Raw genomic sequence first — 21,846 nt, 5'->3', positions numbered from 1 at the left:
ATAAATGGAGATGACCTATCTCTCCTTTTATTCTCTCCAGTAGCCACCGTCCACCCGCAAGTCAGAATGCAAGATTACTTTAGGTGCCAGTGTCTGTGTGCCTTGAACATATCACTTACTACTAACTGTGGCCAACCCTACCTTTTTCAAAGGTTCATTATAAGTTCTTCAGCCCATAAGGTAAGAGTCATTCTTTGTGGACATATCAAATTTGATGTACCTGCCAAATGTGGGGAGTGGCCAGAGTGGGGGTGTGGAGTTGTTTGGGGGAAAGGCTGATGGTAGTTTCAAGAGGGCACAGGCAAGTTATGTTAAAAACAAACAACAACAAAAAAAACCCAAAAAACAAAAAACAAAGGCTATCAAGTAAGAACTCTGTATAAAGGAGGTTGCTGTTATTCCCTTCCAGTCATTTCTTACCAGTTTTTTAAAGAGATACTGGAAATCCACATTTGATTATGTGTGGACATGACTTAGGATGAAATTAAGTGCTTAAAGAGTCATACTTTGGCAACTTTTCCTTTAGCAGTTCAGCCCAGATAATGTTTAATTTTATTGCATCCTGCAGCTATTAGCATTCACCATTGTTCTTGCTAGGTCAACCATTATGCAAATTAACATTAAAATAATGATCCTTACTATTGTAAAGGTCACAGCAGGCATTAAATGATCCATCTACCTTGTAATTGTCATTCCACTGAAACCTGTGGCAACTCCCCTGACAAACCTCTTGGCTTTTTACCATACTTATCACTTTGTTACTAGTATGACACCCAACACCAATTCTAACTTACTTCAACTGGATGAGGAAAAAGAGCAGTATCTAGTCAATCAAACATGTACCTGTTTGGTGTATGATTAGATATGGTAGAAGGGGTCAGGAAGCTGGAGTGATTTATTTGCAAAACTAGGCCTATGAGGCCTAATCAGGGTTATTGCTTTCAGGCAAATACTGACTATGTCTTAAAAATTAAGGGAGAATGAGTTTTGTGAATTGACTAGATTGTATTTTAGGATGCACACAGTAGGTATTCTATAAGCAAATTGATTACAACCCAAGACCTAATTGGGTGACATTATGTCTATTATGTTGACATTATATGCCTATTATTATAGACATTATGTCTAGAAGCAAATTGATTACAACCCAAGACCTAACTGGGTGATATTATGTTCTAATTCTGTTTCAGCTGTGCATGGTGGAATTTAAAATGGTCATCTCTTGGGGTGCTTGGGTGGCTGGTTAAGCATCTGGCCCTTAATTTCAGCTCAGGCATGGTCTCAGATTTCATGAGTTTGAGCCCTCCTTTGGGCTCTAAGCTGACAGTGGAGAGCCTGCTTGGGATTCTGTTTCCCTCTCTCTCTGCCCCTCTCCCACTTGCTCTCTATCTCTCTTTCAAAATAAATAAAAATAAACTTTTAAAAAATATTTTAAATGGTCATCTCTTGGCCTTATCTATTGATCAGAGTAAATAAATATATGTTCTGCCTGCCTCAGCATGAAGCTCAAATGCATAAAACATGTGGAATTGGAGAATTTAAAAATGCCCTACAAACACAAGATCCTGATTGCTACTTGATGTATCTTGAAATGTGTTTTTCAGCTTTCTGCCCGAAACATTATGGCCTGATTTTGAGAGATAGGACTTTGCATGCCTTTCTTTCTTTTCTTTTTTTTTTTTTTTTCCTCTAACAGCTTTTATCATATTGCCAACAGTGGATATTTTGTCAGAAAGGTCAGCACTTGGGTTGATCTTAGACAATAACAAATTTTCATAGTCTCAGCTCTTTCATGAATAACATGCAGAGATTAGCAGCTGATCTCTTCACAAAGCTGTTGTGAAAAATAAATGAGAAGATAATGTGTCAAAAGAAATGTTGCAGAATTTGAATTACTATACACATGCAAATTAAGGTCATTGGTTCTTCTGAAATTAAATTTGCTTTATGTTATTTTGTACTTGGTAGGTATCAAAAATGTATTGGATATCCATTAGATATCATTTTATTACCATATATCAATATATTTCCTATCTTGTCAATGATACTAAAATATTTTGATCTTGTGTTAATTAGGTTGTGAATAAATGTAGAATTCCTCTTTACATATCCAGTCTCAAAATATTTATTGAGTAGCTATTTTTTGAAATTTTTTTCACATTTATTTATTATTGAGAGACAGAGACAGAGCATGAGCAGGAAAGGGGCAGAGGGAGAAGGAAACACAGAATCTGAAGCAGGCTCCAGACTCTGAGCTGTCAGCACAGAGCCTGACATGGGCTCAAACCTACCAACTGTGAGATCATGCCAAAGTCAGACACTTAACTGACTGAGCCACCCAGGCGCCCCTTGAGAAACTATTATGCCCATAGCACTATTTATTTAAGTCCCAGGTAATACAAAATACACAGTCTCTGCATGTAATACATTTAGAATTCAGCAGAAGAGATCAAACATACTTGCAGATATTAATACATATAAGATATCTGAATAAGAATAAGGGGCACCTGGGTGGCTCAGTTGGTTGAACATCTCGCTATTGATTTCAGCTCAGGTCATGATTTCACAGCTGTGGGATTGAGTCCCACATCTATTACCCATTGGGCATGGAGCCTGCTTAAGATTCTCTTTCCCTCTCCCTCTGCCCTGACTAATTCATACATGCACCTCTCTCTCTCAAAACAAAACAAAACAAAACAAAACAAAACAAAACAAAAACCTGTAAGAAGTAAAAAACAATTGCTGTAGGTTTAATGGAGAAAGAACAATTTCACTTCTGAAATGTAGAGTCATTACATTCATAGAAGGGAGGACGTTGGACAGAGGAACATTTAGGGCAAGAATTTCTGTAGGAATGGTAGGTGTCTTCATGAATGTCAGCATTAACAGCAGTAGATGGCCACCAATGTTGTTAGTTACTGCATTTCATACACTAACTGCTTTCTACCTGTTATTTCACCTGACCCTCACAAGTACCTTGCTCATGGGTGTTATTACCACATTTTACAGATGAAGCAAATGTGCTTGAGGAGGTTAAGCCATTTTTCCAAGGTCACACAGTGAGGGAGTAGTCTATTCTAGAGTTCTCATTTTTGTTCCTTTGGGTATTTCTCCCTACTATGCCCCCATGCCATGTTCTACCCCTACCATGCTAATGGTCTCAATTCCAGACAGTAGGAACAACCCAAAGCCAAAACATGAGCTAAGAAAATATAGGGTAGTGTTTTGAGCAGTATGGGTGGTAGTTCATATTTGGATGTGTGCTTGGATGGGGATACGGTAATATTACAGGTAAGTCTATTCTTCAGGCAGGGTCCCAGCAGGAAAGTGAGGGCATATTTTTTAAGAAAAAATTTAAGGAAGTTTGGGGCACCTGGGTGGCTCAGTTGGTTAAGTGTCCAACTTCAGCTTAGATCATGATATCAGTTTCATGAGCCCAAGTGCTGCATAGGGCTCTGTGCTGACAGCTCAGAGCCTAAGCCTGTTTTGGATTCTGTGTCTCCCTCTCTCTCTGCCCTTCACCCATTCTCTCTCTCTCTCTCTCTCTGTCTCTCTCTCTCAAAAATAAATAAATAAATAAATAAATAAATAAGTAAATAAACAAACATACATTTAAAAAATTTTAAGGAAGTTTAACGAAGCCATTGTACAAAGGCGTGGGCAGAGTTGAGGGAAAATGACAAGAGATAGTGAAGCACCTTGGCCCTACATTAGGAAGCCAAACCAAGGCACAACCCTAAGGCTTACGGGGGCCCAGAAGCAACCATTACAGGGCCCTGAGAAAGCTGCAGTTGTAGGAGCCAGCCTTTGGCAGAAGTAAGGCACCTCTGGTTCAAGGTCAGCTCTGGGGAGGAGCTGGCAGGGAAAACAAATATCTCAAATTTTCTTTTCTCCTACTTTCTGAACATCTGTTGAAATATCCCATTGATCTAATTTAACTAGAAGGACAGGTATATTGGTTCTCTATTGCTGTGTAACAAGTTGCCATAAACTTGGTGGCTTGATGCCCCTTTATTATCTCACAGTTTTGGTGGGTCACAAATCCAGGTGTGGCTTGGCTGGTTCTCACAAGGCTGCAGTCTCATTTAAGGCTCAAGGTACTCTTTGAAGCATATGGGTCTGTCAGCAGAATTCATTTCCTTGCAGCTAAAAAACTCACTCATGATCACTTCTTTCATCAGCTCCAACAGAAAAACATCTCTCTGATTACTAGACCCTCTTCTAAAAGACTCAACTGATTATAGGCCCGTCCAGGATAGGCCTGTCTCCCTTTTCATTAACTCAAATTCAATTGCTTAGGGACCTTAATTACATCTGCAGAGGGGCGCCTGGGTGGCTCAGTCAGTTAAGCGTCCAACTTCGGCTCAGGTCATGATCTCACGGTCCGTGAGTTCGAGCCCCGCGTTGGGCTCTGTGCTGACAGCTCAGAGCCTGGAGCGCGTTTCAGATTCTGTGTCTCCCTCTCTCTCTGCCCCTCCCCTGTTCATGCTTTGTCTCTCTCTGTCTCAAAAATAAATAAACGTTAAAAAATTTTTTTTTAAAAATCCCATCACCTGTTGGTATACAATATAACCTAGTAAGAGGAGTAATAATTCCATTATATTCATGGATCCAGATCATACACAAGTGGAGGGGACTATGCAGAGGCTGAGAATCTCATTCTATGCAGCCCATAGAAATCAACTTCTCAGGCCCAGAGCAAGGTACAGAGTAGACCTTGAGTACAAAGAGAGAATATCCAATGTAGTAAGGTTTGAAAGGTAAGCCGACTTCAGGACCTCAAGACTCTTGACTGCTACTCTAAGGCCTTTGGCCTCTGTCCTATATACATGGATCACTGTGAAATAATTGTACCAGAGGAATGGTAGAACTGGAGATGCATGTTAAGAAAACACCTTAACATCTCACGTTTGGTAGAATATAGTGGTGAAGAATAGGGAGAATAGAGGGACTGTAGGTAAAGGGACCAGATAGTACCTCTTGTAGTTATACATGTAGTAGTGATGGAGTGTTAATGGAGGCCTAAAGTCCACATGAATAATAAGCCAACATGAAAGCTGTAAAGGAGCTCAGAGGTGTGGCCTTGAGATGGACAGTAGGGCTGGGGAGGGGAAGAATCAATATCTGCAGCTTTTAGAGGTTGGGTGACAAAAAACCATGGTGCTATTAACAGTAAAGAGTGTGAACAGGAGCCAGATGGGAGATGCTGGGCGTGGTTCTTTTGGGTGTGGTCAAATATGCTCATAGAAGTACACAGCAGATAATTAGACACCAGCCTGGAGTTCAGGAAAAGGATTAGGGGATTGGATTGCAGTTTTCTGAGCTAAGTCTTACCCATTTAGAAAGGAAGAGATTGCCAAGGAAGGTGTAGAAGATATTGCAGAAAAAGTTTTAGAGAAGTGAAAAGCAGACCACATTAATTTGTCTTAGAATGCCTAAGAAGGAGTTTCCAGAGCAAGGCAGGTCCACAGCCTTAAGTGCTGGTACATTAAAAACAGCTCCTGGATGGTGCATGATCTGAACTGATTCCCCAAATTCTAGTCACCTACAGTGATAAGGGCTTGGTAATGCATCCTTTATTGGCTGCCTTCCCTTCCTTGCCTCACTTCTTTATTCCCCTAATTGTGTTCCTCCACCTCCCTCTACCCTACCGGTATTCAAATCCTTGTTTTAGAATCAGCTTCTGGTGGAACTCAAAATACACACTGGATGATATTCAGTAGAATATCTAGTGACCTGAGATACTACCTATCGGAAGGGCCTTGAATTTAAATGGCACTCTGCCAAGAATGAAACAACATCATTGGCTTTGGAGATCTGTTTCCCGCACTTTTTTCATTTGTTCCTTTAACGACTTTTACTTTTCCAGGCACTGCTAAGTTTCTGGGGCTACAAAGATGAACATTGCAATCTACACAAATCCATCAAACAGAAGTTTACACAAGGTACAAAAATTGAACCAAGAGTTACCACCTTCCCTTGGAGGTCAGAGAAGGTTTCCTGGGAGGACATAATAGTTAAATCAAATCATGAAAACTGAGCAGGTGTTGGGCAGATAGGCAAGGGGGAAGGGGATTCCAGGCAGGAGGAACAGCAGGGGTAAAGGCAGAAAAGCATGAAACATCAAGATGCATTAAAGGAATGGTTGGCAATTTAGTGTGACTGGACAGAAGAGGACAGGGGGTACCAGCGTTTTGCTGGGCAAAGGAATTTGGACTTTTCCTTATAGGATGTACTTTGAGAAAAATCTCTTTGGTAGAAGTGAGCACGATCATGGTTTGGAGTAGTGCCAGATTAGAGGCAGAAGGACAAATTAAAAGGTTGTTGTAATTATTCAAGCAAGAGATGAGAAGTCCTTGAACTCGGCAGAAACATGGAGCGAAGGAGAAGGCTATAAGAGATTGAAAAGATAAGATTTGATGGCACTTAACGGTCCACAGGGAATGAAAAAGGATTATATGACATTAACCAGCATAGTGCAGAAGAAGGAACCTGCTCAATTTACAAGTGTATAGACATGGAGAAAATTCTTGAGAAAACTCGTGTGGCTTCTAGAATTCAAAATTTCAACTCCCAACTGTAAATGATTACGTCCTTAAGATTATTTCCCCAAATTCATGCATGCTAGTCAGTGTATATCAAGGAGTAAACTAAGTCTGCTTACAATGGGAAAGGAATCATTTTAAGTTATGAGGGTGCAATTTCATGTTTGAACAATTAATTAATAAAAGACCAATTTACATACAAAAAGGAGCTAACAGATGGACAATATTTGGTGTAATCCAGAGCAGAAAAAGCTATAAAATGATTAAGCTATCATTACACTAAATGCCTGAAGAATTAATGTTGACAATAGACCTCCTGCTTTTCTAACAATTAATTTTTGCTAACTTGGTATTGATTCAGCAAATTACAGTTTTAGCATCTTATTAGACAAGTAAACTATTATGTATACAGAAAAGATAGGGATTTAAGGGAGTTGGTAATTTTAATATACTGATGAATGGAACTAGCATATGTAGCAATTCAAACATGAAATCAAAATACAATTTTACATTTTACTTATATATTACACATAATTATAAGAAAATGTCACTGAACACAATTTAATCTGTCTTTGAATATTTTACATTTGGTTAGGTTCCTATAATGGAAACCTCAGGATCATGTTTATGACCAAGTCCTTGCACAGCTATTTTAAAATATATAGAAGTTGTATCATATTTGTCATGACTATTTGAGACACTATAGAATGGTTGTTTCAAAGAAGGAAGGGAGGAGGAAAGGAGGAAGGAATGGAGAAAGGGAAGGGCAAAGAAATTAGTTCTACCTGTTTTTTGTTCATTTGTCATAAAAGTAGTATAAGGAATCAAGTTCTCTGGTTATTTGAGAATTATTTGTTATTTGAATTCAGAATAAGTTTGAATTCAGTGAATTTTAGCTTCACTTTAGCTAGAGAGTTAGTACAGTATCCAAAGTGCCAAATCAGAATCAGACAGAATGCTAATTATTTGGCTATGTTTAGTATAAGTACCTTTGCTATAGTTTACTTCATTTACGTATTTTAAGTGATTATCATTATGGAGCTACTGGGAGATGTCTGAATTGCATTCCCACATGTCTTCCTTCATTTTCATAGGAAGTAACTTTTAGATCAGTTGACTCTTGTTTCATGTCCTACATCAGTAATTAAAAGTTGCAACTGGGTGCTTCTCCCATTGTGTTAATTTGGCTTTAATTAAGCCACAAAAGAAACTGAAAGGTAAGAGCTCTTCTCCAATTGTCTACCTCTTTTTGAAATGTGTTAGGTGGACTAACCTTAAAAACGAAAAACAGAACAAACTGAGGGTTGATGGGGAGGGTGAGGGTAGGTGATGGGCATTGAAGAGGGCATCTTTTGGGATGAGCACTGGGTATTGTATGGAAACCAATTTGACAATAAATTTCATATATTAAAAAAAACGAACAACTAATGAATTCTTCCATTAAATCCCACTTTAATGAACACTTCAAACTATAACCTAAGTTACATGGAAAACCTATGTGCTTCATGCTGTTTCTGAGTTCTATGGTCTCTCCTCCAACTCTACCCAACAGGGAAGCCTCCAGGGATATGTGTTTTTAAATAGAGTTTAAAGATCTCACTTTGGAGAAGGTAGGTTCAGGGAAGAAGCAAGGAAAAAGGCCAATTAGGAGAGAAGGAACACGAAAATGGCAAATGCTAGCTTTGCTTAGCCCCCAGAAACCCCTCACATGGTAAACTAGAGGCATTGCTCCCATTTATAAAATATCTGAATATTTTCAGGAATTCACTTTCATTTTAACATGAGTTTAAAAACTATTAAAAACTGAATAAGGATATCACATTATATTTTAAATGATGTTTTGAAATATTTTTAGTCAAGAAAGAAAGAAAATTATAATGACTCAAGATTCTGTTACCCAGATAACCTCTGTTAACTTCAAAAACAATAATCCACACATGTTAAAAAATTTAAACAGTACAAAAACACACAAAATGAAAATAAAGGTCTCCCTCCTTTTTTTCTGCCCAGAATGACTTTTTCTAAAGGTAATCCGGGTTAACAGATACATATATTACCTTATGAAAATCAAGATATTACATGCCTGCTAGCATATGCACATATGCATATGTGTATATTTGTATGCAATATTTTGCACAAAGGACAGATAGCCACATCTTCCTAGTTATTTTGCTTTTTAAATATATACATATACATATATATATGTATATATATATGTATATGTGTGTGTGTGTGTATATATATATATATATATATATATATATATATATATATATATCTTAGAGATCTTTCCACCCAGATATGTCTTATTGTTTTTAAAGGTAGTATTTAAAAGTGAATTTGTCCCTCCGGATGGACATTTAGATATTTCCAGTCTTTTTTTTCTTTTATAAAAATCCCTCAATAATAAATTTGTATAAAAAATGTTTAACTATATCCAGAGGGTACACTTCTAATAATAGATTTTCTGAGTCAGTATATGTGCATTTAAAAAAAATTTTAAAGATGATAGCTGAACTGTCCCTCAAAAAAGTGTGTACTGATTTATTCTAACAGCAATAGAATCATCACCAACTTTGTGTGTCATCAAACATTAAGTGGTAAAGTAAATATGGTTCCTCATTTTAATTTGCATTTATTTTTATTTTTAATGAGATAGAAATCTTATACTTACTGGTCATTGTATTTCAGTTCTTGATCAGATCCTTTACTCATTTTTCTAGGTTGCTTGCTTTTCTCTGACTTGAAAAGCAGAAAATCAAAAATATCATAATACTATGTTCACTCCTAAATTTTTTCTTATTAATTTTTGCAGGATCTCTACATATTAAAGAAATGAGTCCTTTGTCAGAGATGTGTTATGAATATTTCTCCATCTGATGGCTGACTTATGACTTTATGATGCAATTTTTTCTATATAGAAATTTTAAATATGTTTGTAATTAAATGTATTAATCTTTACTTTTGTGACTTTCATGCTGTATGTCTTACTTCAAAAGGACTTTTCATACTCCAAGGTCATAAATACACTAATGTTTTCCTATAATATTTGAATGGAGTCATTATTTTTCTTTAAATCTTTGACTCATTGGGAATTTACTTTGGCTTGCCAGTGTCCCATTACATTTATTAAATTATCCATCTATTATTACTGGTTTGAAATGACATCTTTGTCATGTGTCATGTATCATCTTTATCCCATTTATATTTGGGACTCTTTCATTGATCTGTCCATCTCTTTTTTTTTTTTCTTTTTTCTTATCTAATTGCATGGACTAATCTCCTCCTATTAGATATGCCTTGTTTGTAGTTAAATTCATACCACTTACAACAGTGCCTGACCCAGAGTATATTTTCAAATTAGTTGTGTACATAATTAATAAAAAGATCTATATCTTCATTCATCAACTTTAGGTATAATCTACTGATTCACCATATGAAAAAAATGGAGAAATTAGTACACTGACACATCTTCTCAACTGTGCTCTTTACCTCCTGATTTCCTGTTGCTTTATTATTATTTAAAAATTTTTAATAACTCGAATATGGACTTTCTGAAATCTTATTTCCCACATTAACTTAAGTTTAGTTTTAGGTGTAAAGAGGTTTAGTGTATCCACCTATCAGGGCTTCTCTTAATACAGGTTTTATTAAGAGGAACTCATAGATTTCATGAGATTCAATTCATTCCCATTTAATTAATTAACTAACATTTATATTTTGCTTTCTGTATATCAGGCACAGTTCTAAGTGTTTTACAAATCTGAAGTAATTTATTCATAAAACTTATAGTTCTTGAATTTTGGCATGTAGTTCAGTTGGCATTAAATCTATATGCCCTCTTGGCTCAGGTTAACATTATTGTCAACCCCCTTTATCCTATCTCTCTCCCAAATAACTTGAAGACATTGCTCCACTGCTTCTGGCAATAGATATTTCTATAAAGAAGTATGAGGCTAGCTTGATTTTCATCCTAATATCCAACTTGTTTTTTCTACTTGTATTTCTAAAGAAAACCATCTTGATCCTTGAAGTTGAAATTTTAGCAGGATGTATCTGTGTTTGTCATTACTTATTAGTTTATCCTAGAACACATTATATAACACATTTAACAGACTTGTTAATTTAAATAATTTTCATTCATGTAACATTTTCTTGTGTTATATATTTTAATCCCCTTCTCTTTTCCATTTGTTGGAATTACTTGTAAGGTTATTTACGAACGAGTTTATTTACACTTACCTCGGGTTGCCTTCATAACCTCTGATTGTACATCTCTCTAAATTGGAGGTAGATGACCCTTCACAATCTTTCCTCCATCTGTTTGAGGTAGAGTAGAAATTAGGGGTGCATTTTGGATGTGGGGGACACCAAAGTCTCTAGTTTCTCTGTGACTCTGTCACATTTCAAAGGTGTTGATTTGAGTAATGCACCCTTTCCTTTATTTGATTCCTAGAAGTATATTTCTTTCTTTCCCTTTCTCATCCATTCTTTTCCTTAAGCAAAGAATGGATTCACTCTGCCATTTTACTTTGGTCTATGAATATCAACTATTTACTGGGCCCAAGTTCACATGTTTTAGCTAGCTTGGTTTAAAAGCAGATGCCACCATGAAAGAACAGCCTGATAATCCCACAAGGTTCATTGAAAGTAAATGGCTTTCCCAAGGGCACCAGATGATTATGTTGAAGGTAGGACTTACCCTACTTTCCCAGTTGTGGTGGCTAGAGAAGTTATACTGGTAAATTGGTAAGAATATCAGAATCAGACAATAGCATAAACGATAGCCATGTTTATTGAGCACTCACAATGCACAAATTACTCTTCTAAACACTGAGCATAGATTGACTCATTTTATCCTCATGGCAACAATTGTGCACTTCTGTTATCCTCATTTTATAGAGGGAAAATATAAAGGACAGAGTAGTAAAGTACTTTGTCCAAAGCCACTCAGCTCCAAGTAGTAGAAACAGGTTTCAAATATTGGAGGTCCAATCCCAGAAATGGTGGTTTTAACTCCGACATTATGCTGCTTAAACCATAGTCCAAGACGTATTAAGCTTTCTATATTATACACGTGGACTTTAAAAGAAGTTTGGTTGCCCTAGGAAAGCTGCAGAGTTGACCTAATTGGAAAGCACTTCTCACAATTGCGTTTATTCAAGTTCTTACTGAATTGGTTAAATGACTTGATTTCATACTGGCCCATCCTTAATCAATAAAAACAATTTCACCAATAGTCCCTTTAACATTATTTGTTTACACATTTAGAAGTAGTCACAGAAAATATTACCAGAGGGCAGTTATGTTGCAGTAGGCCATCTTTTGTCTATTTATGCATTGGTGAGAGAGAAAAGGACAAATTTGGCCACCAGCCATGTAATTAGAATTAACCTTGGCCATGAAGGCATGACAGAGGAACCAGCCCGATCACTCCAATATTTGCCTGTCTGCATGTGGAACTCCTGTCTTAGACCATGGCACAGAAGGAAATGTTCCTCTTTTGAAATTTTTCCCTATATACCAATCAAATTGTTCCCTCAGGACACATCATAAAGAAATGTCATTGAATACTCTAATTGTGGCATTCACCAGAGCTATTTTTTTAAAAGCAACATTGGTCACAAACTCAGATTTTAATCAAAACCAGAATTCTGGTGAGTTGAGTGGTTTTCCAATATTTTTCAGCTTAAATTTTTTGATAGTCACTGGCCCCATAAATTGAACTTGTATCCAAAAGATTTGAGCTAAATTAGTTCAGCATTTTACAGTTAAGTTGAAGTAGAAAACCTGCAATTTTCTCTGAGGACAACACACACACACACACACACACACCACCTTACCAAAATACTTTTTTCCCCCTGTTCACTGAGTATTACTCAAAAGTATCTGAAAGTTTAAAATTCAAACTTGGCAGTTGTATAATCCTCCCAGGGGAGGAAATTCAGGAGAATTTAAAGAAAATTGGCTTAGCAATGTGTTTTGAATATAGGCAACAGAACATTTTCTATTTGGGTACAACTACATCAATGAAACTTGAGTCGGTGGAAGTCTTGTCCGATGCCATTTAGAAGGCTGTCAGAGCTAAGGGAGGCGTTAGAAGAATACTACTTGGAACAGAGATCTGCCTTAAGGAAAGACTCCATTTCCTTCCATTTCCTGCTGTAGATAAATGAATACCAAATAAAGGAAACCATAAGGTCATTTCAGCAAATAAAAACCAACCCACCATTCTGGGTATCATATATTGTGGTTATTGCTGCTGGTATTTTGGGTATATCTGGGTATCATATATTGTGGTTATTGCTGCTTCATGGCTTCAAAGCATTGCTGCAAATTGTTTGAAACTTTGACATCCCTGTCACACTCCTGGATTTGAGTGGGACTGCCACTGCTTTGACCAAGAGATTACAGAGGAAGTTACACTAGGTGACAACTGAGGCCAAAACACAAAAGGCCAGGTAGCACCAACTCCATTCACTTGTGGAGCCCTGAGTAGACAAGGAATGATTCTATCCCAAGGCTGCCACATTGAAGATGATGTCATAGCTTACTGGTTAAAAACACAGACTCTAGAGCTAAACTACATGGGTTCAAATCCTCACTCTACCAACTACCAGCTGCATAGTAACCTTAATCCTTCTGTGCTTCAGTTTCCTAATTTATAAAATAAGGATAAAAAGTAGTTTGCTACATACCACCTGTGGTCTTATCTGCACCTTTTGCAGTTGTTTAAATGGTCAAATGTATTAGTAGCTTAGATTAGTGCTGGCAAATAAGGCACATTATGGAAGTATTTGTTAAATAAAACATACATGTCCTTTTAGATGTGCCTCACAAGTTTACAAGCAGATTGCACTTAATACAGTTCAAAATCATCCTGCATTTTATATTTCAGAGAACAGATCCCCATCACCACAAGTAAAAAGGTTGTTTAAGCTCTGATGTACATGAGCAATTCAGACAAAAAAAAAAAAAAAAAAGTTAATGTCTGAAAAGCAGGGATGCTCCTGAAAAAACTCTTTTGCTTCTATTTCCCTTCTTTCATTCTAGCATGATGTTTGCTGTGTTTACATCATTGAACCAGGCATTTTCCTACTCATGTTCTAGCGTTGAGTAAGATATTTGAACTTATAAAATTTACAAGTCTAAAATAGTTACCAACATGTACTCCCCCACTCCACAGTTTGCCTCACCCTGTGAGGGATTAGGTTATAAAAATGAATGAAATCATCATTCCTGTTTACTGGATAATCCCAAAGCTAAAATAAAAAGAAGCAGGGGAGGCAGCAAAGAACATTTAAGGAAAAATGAAGATATATTGGTACAGAGAGACCGAACTACATATCTCACAGGGTAAATTACTGGCAAACACATCATAGCCTGATCATCCGTGGTTTTCTTTCACCCAGTTTTCAGCTGAAAATAAATGAAAAAAAAAAAAGAAGCTAAAAGTTGCTTGTTAACATCCACTTATAGGTCAATTAGCTAATGCAAATATACAAATATACATGCCTTCAGAGATGCCAAATGTGCTAGTCATTTGCTGGTCTGCAATACTTCCCACATTGTGCTGTGGAAACTACATTTCCCAGGCCCTCTTGCACCATGGCTTCCTGGTAGATTCAGCCAAAGGAAGACTCTGATGGAAGATCTGGGGATGGAATATGGGAGAAGCCAGGATATTTCTCCCCTACTCTCTCCGCTTCAGACCATATCATCTCCTCTATGATTTCAACATTCATGGAGGAGACCTCAGCCTGGTTGTAGTTTCCAACAGATGCACGCAGATTCTGGTCTTGCTAACCACATTCCTTCTGCTAACCTTAGGGGTGGTATCTATTTCTTGCTGTTACTAATCTCTGGATTGCCTCACCATCCTCCATAGGGCTCCTTCCCTACTTCACATCTCTGTCAAGTCCCTCTATTAAATCTCTTCTGTTTGAAACACCTGGAGTAATTCCAGTTTTCCTGACTGGACCCTCACAAATACCCATAAGCAGTGTTTTTGTTTGTTTCTGACCTAAACTATATAGGAGTAGCAGTGTTTTATTGACCTGATGTTTTGTAGAAAAACTGCACTAGTTATATAGTGCAGGATGTTATGACACTTATGCTGATTTTTATTTTCCTGAGCTGAGCTGCATTTATGATATACATAGGAGTAACTGTAATTGCTTACTTAGAGGACATGAGAGTTGAGTTGCTCAAGAGAGGGAATTATCTGCTCAGATGCAATCAAATTCTCTTTAATTCACCTCCCTATGGGCTTTTCACTACACATTCTGTTTTGTCATACCAAATGGGCAGTATGTCAAACTCATGCATGGCATGTGGTGCATAAAAGCTCATTATCCATTATAAAAGCTACTCTCACTATTATGATTTAATAGATAATCTTTAACATTGATGATTCTCTTCCTCAAGTAACATTTTTACTGATCTCGGGGCCACCACAACTAGTAGAAATCCTTCCCCATAAACCATTAATTTACTTCCATGGTATCAATTTGGGGGACTGGATATAGAATTTTGGTGCCAGGTTCCATCAGGAAATGCCACTGCACCCCCAGGGATGTGAACCTCAGTAGAAAAGCTAGACTTGCAGTCAGAGCTGACTGTTTGCACGGAGGCTTTATTGCAGCTGCAGACTTAGCACATATGAAAAGGTTTTCTGTGCTCAGTTTCTGGATGAGGCAGATTGCATCACCAGGAATTCCTGTCCTCTAACACATAGTGACCAACACGCCTTAATAAGCATTTGCCTTTTTATTTTCAGGTCAATAACGTCATGCTTTCTGTTCATTATGGAACCAGTTTTTTTAAATCTCCTTTTTAAACTAGAGGGAAAGACGTAAAATAATAATTCCAATGCTGTGACTCTGGTATGTCCTGTGAACAAGTAGTCAGCCAACGAAACTCAGTGCAAACAATGGGTGATGTTCAGGTTTAAATAAGGCAGGGTTTCCAAGGCATGGCATCTGGCAAGAGGGGTTGTTGTCAGGGGAAGGAACTTGTGTATCCTTCCATGAGGTAGATGGTCTTGGAGGGGGTGGGAAATTGGCTCTATGCTGCCAAGGACAGCATCCTCTTAGCAAAGGAGTCAAGGGTTCAAAGTTAATGCACTCTTGTTGGAAACACTGACAGCAGAACCTGAGGAAAGCAGATGCAGCAAACAGGGCACAGACCATTTCAGAAAGCCAGAGGATGTGAATCCAGCCAGCAAGCCAATGTCAGAACCAAGCAGACAGTGCAGAGGTAGAAGAAGAGACAGAGGCAGCAGACTGGCTCGTGAGCTGTAAGTGGGCTGCACCAGAAGAGAGCTAAGTTCAGGGGAAGGCTGCCTTTGGAGGAGTTTTCTTCTTCCCTTGACCCTGGCCTAACTTCAAGTTATCCCATTTCTGTAATGCACTCAGATACCGTAAGGTTGTGAAATGCCCCTCCTCCAAGCAGGAGCCACAGGGTTGCTCTGAAATGTCTTAAAGCCTTGAAGGATGTTTTCTGGCATCCCCAGTTCTCCATGTTGATCCTGTGTTTGGGGAGCCTTTATCCACACAATAATAAACAATAATTTAGATGAATTTTCTTACCAGATCAATGAATTGTGCAATCCTAACATTCTCCATAGTGTTTAGTACACATTGTGTTGTTCTCATTGAGATCTAAGTGAGTGCTGACAAATTGGCAATCAACTTATAGTGCTAGCAAAGAGGCACATGGGAAATGCTAATAGATCACATGAGCCAGAGGTTTTCCACAGCAGTGCTTAGATGACTTTGAATCAAGGACAAATTAGAGTTTGGCAATATAGTTATGGAGATATTTTCACACCCTAATTGTAAAATGCACAAGAAGGGACACCATCCAAATATAGACTGGATGTCCAAAAAGGACAGTCTTAGATAACCATGCAGAATGTGTAACTGTGTGTGTGTGTGTGTGTGTGTGTGTGTGTGTTAGAGTAGAGTGTCTGTGCATGGGGGTGATGGGGAAGAGGTGATTCTGGGGATAGAAAGAAGACAGCAAGGAGTCAGGATTGCCTTGAAAGCAGTTGAGTACCTTCTTACTGGCTTTTAGAACATGCTAGTTTCTATACTTCTATTTTTAATTTCTAATTTTTAATTTGAGAGAGAGAGAGAGAGGAAGAGGGAGACAGAGAGAGAGAGAGAGAGAGAGAGAGAGAGAGAGAAGTTTAAGTAGGCTCCATGCTCAGCACAGAGCCTAATGCGGGGCTGGATCCCACACCCCTGGGATCATGACCTGAGCCGAAATCATGAGTCAGATGCTCAACTGACTGAGCCCCCCAGCTCCCCCCCACAGTTTCTGTACTTTTATCAAGTAAAGAAGGAAAGAAATTGGAGCAACCATCCCTCTTCTTACTCCATGTAAAACTCTGCCCAGTGGCCTTTCATTCACGGACTCGTCAAGTCTAGCAGCTGCTGTCTGGTGGCTAGTAGGTGATTTCTAGCTTAAAAATGATTAGATATGGATTATAAAATACTTTTTAATTTTTTCATGTTTGTTACCAATATTTAAAATTTAAAAATTTTCCATAAAAACATGGAATTCTTTTTGAAAGATAAAGATTTGACAACACCAACTTTTCATTCCCATATAACATCAGTGTACTGGGCCAAAGCAGAGAGGTGTCCCTCTATTGGGATATGTTTTCCCTAGTTTTCCAGACTCCATCACTTCCTGTTGTCTCCTCAGTCTGTCTTGCCATTTATCATTACACTTACAATACTGTTTTTCTTAATACAGAATAAAAGTAAAATGCATCTTGTACAAACAACTGTATCAAATGTAGGAAACAGAGATAGGCACAGAGCATCCATGCATGCTAAGGAGTGTTTTTCCTAATACCTGTTTTATTTCGCTCATATATGTTACCTGCATGGCTGCTGTAGGCGCTTGAGTTAGCCTGAATTAGACTATTTATTTTGAGAGTACACACACAAGCAGGGGAGGGGCAGAGAAAGAGGGAGAGAGAGTGAATCCCAAGAAGGCTCCGCACTATAGGCACAGAGCCCTACTTGTGGCTTAAACTCACAAACTGTGAGATCATGACCTGAACCAAAATCAAGAGTCTGATGCTCAACTGCCTGAGTCACCCAGGTGCCCTTGAATTAGACTTATTTATTACAGAAGAGTGTAAATTACAGTAAGTGTGACAGTGGTCAATCTGTGGTACAAATATGATCAGTTAGGAAAGTGTCATTACTTCTGTCATTGTTCTGCAGAGAGCCATGTGGAAATAAACATCAAAAATGTAGCTTAGGGGCTCCTGGGTGGCTCAGTTGGTTGAGTGTCTGACTTCAGCTCAGGTCATGATCTCACAGTTCGTGGGTTTGAGCCCTGCATTGGTCTCTGTGCTGACAGCTCAGAGCCCGGAGCCTGCTTGGCATTCTGTGTCTTCCTCTCTCTCTACCCCTCCCCCACTCATGCTCTGTCTCTGTCTCTAAAAAATGAATAAACCTTTTAAAAAATGTAGCCTAGAAGACAGCTCAAAAGTCTCTCTGCTCAGATCATTGGGTTTCATTTGAACAACCAAACCTCCTCTTGCATTTTCATAAGAAATTATTCCTGGAAATAGCCTTTAAGAGTTAATTGACACTACCCTTAATGAACTGTGTGAAGGACCACAGGACTTTGTGTAAACAGTGCACTGAGGGAAGAGTCAGGTTTAGAAAGGTTTAGAGAGATCCAGGTGAGAGGGAAAGCTGTTCCTGTCAGTCAAGGCTTCTCAGCACACAGGGGTATGTGTTGCTTCAGCAGATGAAGTTTTTAAGTGGCTCTCCCAGAGCTATAAAATGTCTCTTTTAAAAAACAGATGGAAACATTGTACTGGAGATCTCTGAGGACTTTAATACATTTCAGGTCCTGCAGATTTTTTTAATAGACTACAGAGGTAGTTCAAAGGGGAGGGAAAAGCTATTAGAATGGAACAATTAAAGTCCCCTAAAATATGAAACACACACATGCACAGTAAACAGCAATGACATCTACCAAGAGACACATTTTCAAAGGAAAAGAAAATAAAGGCAAGCACTGGATAAGACCAATGAATGGGATACTATACTATAAGTCAATAAGGTAACATGGGACCTTCCTCCCTGGAGGGTTTGGGGCACTCTAAAATCACAGGATAATAGGCATTCTGCCAGTCCCAGGTTTAAACATTTTTTCAATGGATCACATCAAATCTAATGCATAATTAAGTCCAAGAAGCAAGCACACTTCCTCACACTGAGATCTTTCCACCACTCTTGACAACTATGTTTTTGTACGATTTCTTCATCTGGATCTTCTACAGCAAAAAGAAGTTAGAGGTGGATCCAGAAGACTGAATATAAGATTGAAAATTCAAATACTGGTTGGTTACTCTCTGTTTATATGCATGTCCACTCCACCCCATCCTTCAATCCATATTCCTCTTTGCTCTCTCCTGCTTTGTGTCCCATGAGGTGATATCTATGGATGGAATCATCCCATCCCTTGTGTCCTCTGGCTTCTGGGAGGGGAGGGTACTGGCAGGAGGTTGGAGGGCAGGAGAGAGATGAAGTCACAGTATTTATTCCCCTGCCTTTTCCTGCTGGGTCTCATGTTTGGGAGTATGTTCCTGTACCTGTGCTGCCTAGGTAGCAGCCCCTCTTGGCATTACTACTCCCTTCCCTTGTGCCATCAGAAATGGGGTGGGAACAATCTCTTCCTTTGGTAGATCCTGGACATCTCATTAAACCTTAACAGTTCCCTCAACTATCTAAGTACATCACTCTTCTGCACATGGTCTGGACATTAAACTCTCTGGAATCAAACACTTTGTATGGGTTATCTGCTCCTAATGGGATCCTGACAGGTATAATTTCATTTGCTAGAAGTCCTGAGTAACTCTTTAAATGCTTATGACATTATGAACAATGATCATTCGGATAACAAAGTTAATTGAGACCTTTCTGTAAATCAGGCAGTGTATTCTATATTCATTGTCTCATTTAAGTTTCACATTTACCCTAGAGGTAAGATATGGTTTTTATCATGCCTATTTTGCATACAGGGAAATTGAAACTTAGAATGATTAGCTAATTTGTTCATGGTTCCTTAGCAACTTAGCGATCCACTTAAGACTCAAACTCAGGTCTCTCTGAATCTATCAGACAGAGACAGAGTGGACAAAAGAACTGTCCCAAAATCTCTGAGGGGCTGTTGTGAAATAAGATTTGGACTTTTCCTTTAGAAGGACAAAGGGTGGAATCAACCCCAGAGGGGAGAAGTGGTGGTATGCTGATAAATGCTTATCATTTGGGCTCTTAGTATGGGAGGTAGGAGGATATGGCTTGACTTGTAACTTTTGGCAAATCTCTGTGCTGTAAACCACCTATAGATGATTTCAAGGTTTCATCTTGAGGTCACTAAGTATGAAGTTAGGAACAGATGTGCACAGTCAGCTCTTGAGCTGGTGTGAGTAAGTATCAACTTGCTCCAGTGTGGCACTGGGCGGAAGTCTCAAGGAAGTGAATTTTGTCTGAATAAGAGGAAGAGTCATCCAAAATAGCCATTAGTTGCTCTGTGGAGGAATGAGGTATTCATTATTGTAGGTCACCAGAAGCTCAATGAGCTTCTGTGGACCTTATAGAGGGAATGCCTATACATAATAGGGCTTGAGTGGACCTCTTAAGTCATACGTAACTCTAATACTGAAAGGTTTGTGTCAAAGTGGCATTTATTCTAGGTGGAGAGGAGAAAAGAGAGAAGACAGAGTTCAGGCTTTGGAGCTAAATAAACCCAAGATTCTGATCCCAATTTCAAAAGACTATGTGACCTTGAACAAGATATTAAGCCGCTCTGTTTTTTTTTTTTCTCATCTCTGTAAAACAGAGATAATAATATTGCTTCCTCTTGGTACATGATTACATCAATGGACAAGTCATGAAATTCATTTTCCATGTCTCTCCTTCTAACATTCCCATTCGTCATCAACCAGGGGCAAAACAAAACAAAACAAACAAACAAACAAAAAAGCATCTACATGGAAATCACTTTATACACAAATTTGGTTACAGGATTAACATCCAAGATCCCCACTTGATAGTTTGACCTTTGGTATTAAAAATTCTATGTAATACATTGAGCTCTATTATAACATGGTTCTACTGAAATTGGCTGGAAATTAAAAAGGAGAGAGAAAGGTAAGCCTATGAAAACCTTGACCACTAAATGTAACTAAAGGCCATGGAACCTTTTTGAGATACTCTTATCAGAAGTCCAGCCAGCTGGAAAGTGTTTTGTAACCCTGCCTTCAGTGTAGCACTATCAGAGGAAACAAATGAATGACCTGCCAAATTAGTTTTGGCCACACCAACCCACCCTGGCACAGAGCAGTAGTGTTCAAGAAGAAAAATAGAGGCCACCATTCCAAGCCCTGAGTCAGTATAACAGGGCAAAGTTAGTATGTGACTCCAGAGCTTGCCTGCCCATGGAGAAGGGCTGCTGAAAACCTCCAGGGAAGAACAAAAAGACCTAGAACCAATCTTTTCCCTCATTCCCTTTTCTAAGAGCCCTTTTGGAAGCAGAGACGCCTGAACTTTAACCACATACCTAAGAGCAGAGTTGGATGCCACTTGTATCATCTGCACTTAAGGTATCTCCCTCTAGACATAGTGGCCTGAGCAGATAGAAAGATGGGCATTACATAGAAAGCTCTCCATTTGCCTTGGCTCAAAGAAGGTTTTGCTATCAAGGGACCAAGTTAGACTTCAGAAAAGAAATTCTCCTTAATTTTTTTTTTCAAAAAAAAAATCAGTTATGTCAAAAGTCATCACCTAATTTAGGATACTGCTTGATTTCAGAGAGGCTGGGGGAAAAAAAAGGATTGAGCAATCCCAGACCAAACTAAAGGTGTACAAAGCCGTTTGAGTTTCACCCTCTTACAAGACTGAGAGATTGATACCTTGACAAAGAAATGGACTTTCCCATCACCTACAGCAGGCCAGATACTTTGATATGTTTCCTTGTTGAACTCTCCTTACAACTCTATTCTTCTCCCTCTGTATATGTGGGAACTGAGGTTCCAAATCATAACTTATTTTACATTACTCATCTTCCTGCCCTATTTAACTTCTTGAGTCTTCAGTGTTTTTTTTTTAATGTTTATTTATTTTGAGGGGGATGGGTGGGCAGAGAGATAGGAGACACAGAATCCAAAGTAGGTTCCAGGCTCCAGGCTGTCAGCATAGAGTTCGATGTGGAGCCTGACCCCATGAATTGTGAGATCATAACCTGAGCTGAGGTCAGATACTTA

At 38.5% G+C, this 21,846-nt stretch overlaps 1 long non-coding RNA gene across 1 annotated transcript; it reads right to left on the bottom strand.

Moving 5' to 3' along the window:
- Nucleotides 1-1,748: 1,748 nt before the first annotated feature.
- On the bottom strand, nucleotides 1,749-21,665 carry LOC122236988. The gene is made up of 4 exons (XR_006215179.1): nucleotides 21,496-21,665; nucleotides 10,788-10,865; nucleotides 9,220-9,287; nucleotides 1,749-1,834 (listed from the first exon to the last, which is right to left on the bottom strand). It is a non-coding gene; the product is annotated as an uncharacterized LOC122236988 (long non-coding RNA).
- Nucleotides 21,666-21,846: the final 181 nt, after the last annotated feature.

This window comes from Panthera tigris, chromosome A3 (genome assembly GCF_018350195.1).
Source record: "Panthera tigris isolate Pti1 chromosome A3, P.tigris_Pti1_mat1.1, whole genome shotgun sequence".
Taxonomy (NCBI): Eukaryota; Metazoa; Chordata; class Mammalia; order Carnivora; family Felidae; genus Panthera; species Panthera tigris.
This window is presented reverse-complemented; position numbering and strand designations above follow the sequence as displayed.